Genomic DNA, 4,502 nt, shown 5'->3' on the forward strand with positions numbered 1-4,502 from the left:
TTTAAAGTGTCATCTCCCTCACCTCAGCACCCTCGCCCATACCTACAGTAAAAGTGTGGATGGTAAAATACATTCTGGACCGCAGCTCCACTGTGACAGTTTCAGGCTCTCCCGTGTGCAGCTATTGATGACAGGAGGGGAGGCGTCAAAAGGTGTATTTATGGCTTGACAGCCAGCTGGTGAGGTTTGAGCTTGTCCTTCCATGTCTTCTCATCATCTAAGAAAAGTGAAACACGTGGAGTAGCAAGAGAGCATTTCCCCTTAATGCCACAGCTAGGACACACAGGTCTAATTTTATGCTCGAGTCCCTACCAGCAGGGAGAGTTATACATAGAGGTTACAGCTTGTGCAGAGTTTGACCAATTAAACTTTATTTTTACACGGCTGTCACCCACAACAACCACAGCTCAAGTATGTGTGAGCACCAGGCGGCTGAATACTTCTAAACTTTCATAAGTCTCTCATTGTTTGTGCAACAATGGAGAACAAAGATACAAATGCAGCAAAGTGAATTTAAATAAGACCTTTTAAAGACACAGGAAAACAAATGTAAGATACAATGTATGCACACACACAAAGGACAAAGGCTGAATTGTGAAGAAAATCCTACTTATTGTATTTATTAAAAAAAAAACAAAAAAAACAAAAACACAAAAACCAACTAAATAAGCAGACAAAAAAAAAAAAAAAAAAATACATATATCCATCACCTGGATCACCTGTTGAGAAAGAACAAAGAAAACAAGCAGAAGAAAACGAGAGCAATACAATAAACAACATCACGGTGATATATGGGAATATAACAGTAAATACTAAATATTAAACATTATTTTGCAGCACGTAAAATCGACAGCGCACAGTGTGCTTTGAGGTAGGAGCCAAAAAGGGTGTCGTTTGTGTGTGTGAGCACCCGTGTGTACACCTGTGAGCATGGACGCGCTTGTTTTTAAAAGGTTCCTTCATGTAATGATCTGCTAGAGGGTGTGGGGGGGCCACTGCCCCGTCCTCCATGCATGAAGCAGGTATGGAGGAGATCAAGACTCCAGACATCCAGAGGCCCCCAGAACACAAGAGACCAAGGAAGACCAACAGAGGGGCAGCTGCGCCACTATCCCAGAAAGAGCTGAGGAGAGTCCCAGATGAGGGGTCACTCAGTAGCCGCGGAGCAGAAGCCAGGGGGGGTTGCAGTGACGTGCCCGTGAGCTCCGCCAGCAGCCAGCTGCGCCAGAGTGACCGAGCCCCAGGCCGAGAGGCCGAGGGCACCCCACCCCCGAAGTGGCCCGAGCGAGCCCCAGGCTCCAGGCCCCGATAAGCAGCCACCAAGGAGTGAGCCGGTGTGTACCTGGGCACCCATCCCCAGACACAAAGAACCACCAACGCACCAATATCTGAGGGAGTCCGCCACTGGCAGGGGAAGTGGTGGTGGGGGGAGATAGGCCTCCATACCTTAGAGGGCCTGAGATGTCCCCAGAGAGGTGGCGTCTGATACCCAACCTGACATATGGACACAGACATACAGGCACACACAGATACAAACATCCATTCCCACCCTCATGCTCTCATATGCAATTACTCAACACTCAACCAACGTGGAGACAGACATAGAGAGACACTGTACACACAATCACACTCCCCAAGCGTACTCTAAGAACCGGGTCTAGGTACCTTTGCCCCTGGAGGGGGAAACTGCACCCAGACCCAGATGGAATTACCCTTTTCCCTGCGGTGGGGAGAAGCAGACCGCCCCGACTCCGCAGCAGCAGGGAGGCCCCACACTCCAGACCCCAGTCGGATGGCCAACTCCTCCTCCTGGCCCCTCGCTCCAGCAGGTCGCAGAGAATGGGGGTGTGAGAAGACTCCAAAACCTCCCTCTGCCCGCTCATATGTAGTGTAGATGCATGAGTGTTCTAAGGTGCATTTAAAACCCAGGAGGGCATGGAGCTACCTGCCAGAGAGCAGCAGGTAAGCGCATAGTCCCCCCTGCTAGCCCTCAGTGTCTACGTGAATTTAAAATTGAGAGGTGGGCAACGACGCCAGGGGTGAGGTGAACACCCTGATGGTCTTTTGGAGTCCGTGTAGCGTGCCCACCCCCAAGAGCCTATATGTATGTGTTATGAGAGTGTGAGTAATGTGAATGTCTAAGTTGTGAGATATAATTGGGGCACAAGAAGCCAGAAGGGGACAGAGGGGGGGATGCCTCCCCTGCACCCTGGTGACACACCTTTACCCCAAGGCCCTGCATGTGTGGGTGATTGTGGTGGAGCGGGAAGAGGGAGGCAGCCGGAGATGGGGAGGGAAGGAAGGGAGGGGCAAGTGACCCCTTCCTGGGGCCAGCTCCCCCGCTGACCCCAGTAGGCACCCCCATACTCCACGACCCGCCAGGGAAAGGGGGCCCAGGCCCATCCGGACCGGGTCCCAGAACAGCAGCGCCACCCGGCCCCACAGAGCCCGGGACAGCCCACCCGACCCCACCACAGAGAAAACTGCACCCACCCCGTCATCCACTCATCTTCCAGACTACACAAGACAATAGACGCCCAGGCTGAGATCTTCCTCCACCTCTCCTGTATCTCCCCCTCCTGCAGAGTGAGTTCCTGAAGAGAGGAGAGCTCCTGCAAGGTGTAACAACCTCCCCCACCAGTTGAAGAGCCCCCCAGGTGGCTCGATGCACTGGTGGCACCCTGCGCCAGGGCCGGGCCCCCATACACCCACCCGCCCACAACCCCAGCAACATACCAACCAGGACCCAAGCCCCCGAGGCCCAGCCAGGGCCCCAGCCCAGAGATGGAGCGCCCCCAGAACCTCACGCCCATCTCGGACCCACCCAGGGGCAGCCAGGCTACCAGATCAGTAACCTACGTCCGTCAGCACAGACCCTCCCGTGGCCCCGCTGCACGCAGCCACGAGCAAACCGTCACCTGAGAGCCAACAGAGCCCCTAATAGGCCATGACCGCTACCCCGGGTTGAGCCCCCCAAGGAAGATGCTCCTGGGGAACCCCCCGACGCCCTAAGCCTGTCCCTACCCCCACACCAATCACAACAGCGAAGGTGGGACCCCCCACCCCCACTAGGTGATGGAGCTAATCAAAGGAGCCCAGAGCAATTGATCTGATGTGGTGGCAGAGGCTGTATCAAGACTAATGTAATCTAATAGATAATTTCTGTATTGGTTAGAATTAAGATTCTTTTTATTTTTCCAGTTCATGAGGACTGTTTTCTTGGCTATGCATAGGGCAGTGAAAACCATATGGGCTATATTCTTATCTGTAGTGACATTATCTAAGCTGCCCAACAAACACACTAAGGGGGAAGTTGGAATGTTACATTTCAGACACTTTGATAAGTCTTCACATATCTCGCGCCAAAACTTCTGAACTGGTGGACAGAACCAAAGAGCGTGGATATAATTGTCCGGTGTATTGGTTTGACAGTGTGAGCAGTTGTTGATAGACGTAAAGCCCATCTTGAACATCCGATGACCTGTATAGTGCACTCTATGTAGTATTTTGTATTGAATTAATTGAAGACTGGGATTTCTAATTAGATGAAAGGTTTTTAAGCAAATCTGAGACCAGAAGTTTTGGTCTAAGTTAACTGATAAATCCGCTTCCCATTTTGCAATAGGAAGTGATATTGATTCATCTGTTTTAGAAAGCATTCTGTATATTTTGGATAGTAATTTGGGGGTTTTAAGAGTAAGAAATTGAACCACACTTGGTGGTGTTTGTAGTTCAACTTGACCCGGTTTAAATTTCTTTTTTACTATGGATTTAATTTGTTGATATTCTAAAAATCTTTTCTTGTTGATCCCATATTGTGTAACTAGTCTGTCAAATGAAATAAATTCTGTTCCTTCTAGTATATGTTCTAAATATTTGATTCCTTTACCACTCCAATCTGAAAAGTTTATCATATTATTGTTTTGTAATATGTCAGGGTTGTTCCAGATAGGTGTACGTTTGCATGGGATTAATGAAGACTCCGTCAATTTTAGAAACTCCCACCATGCTGTCAGAGAAGAACTGATGTTGATGCTTTTAAAGCATTCATGTCGTTGGATGTTTGAGCTGATAAATGGTAGATCTGAAATCTCTAGATTATTGCAAAGTGCTTGTTCTACATCTAGCCAAGGTTCATCTAAGAGGGTATGTTTTAGCCATCCTGAGATAAACTGAAGCCTGTTGGCTAAGAAGTAGTGCTGAAAGTCAGGTAGTTCTAATCCTCCTTTATCCTTGGTCTTTTGTAGTGTTTTTAAGCTTATACGTGGGGGTTTATTTTTCCAAAGGAATTTGGACATACATGAATCTAGATATCTGAACCAATCTTGTGGCGGTTTAGTTGGGATCATTGAGAATAAATAATTTATTTTTGGTAAGACCATCATTTTTATAGCGGCAACCCTTCCCATGAGTGATATGGGTAGACATTTCCATCTAGCCAGATCGCCTTCTACCTTCTGTAAAAGTGGGATATGGTTTAATTTAGTTAGATCTGCAAGCTT

The sequence above is a fragment of the Simochromis diagramma genome, unplaced genomic scaffold, assembly GCF_900408965.1.
Source record: "Simochromis diagramma unplaced genomic scaffold, fSimDia1.1 OVJJ01000685.1, whole genome shotgun sequence".
Lineage (NCBI taxonomy): Eukaryota > Metazoa > Chordata > Actinopteri > Cichliformes > Cichlidae > Simochromis > Simochromis diagramma.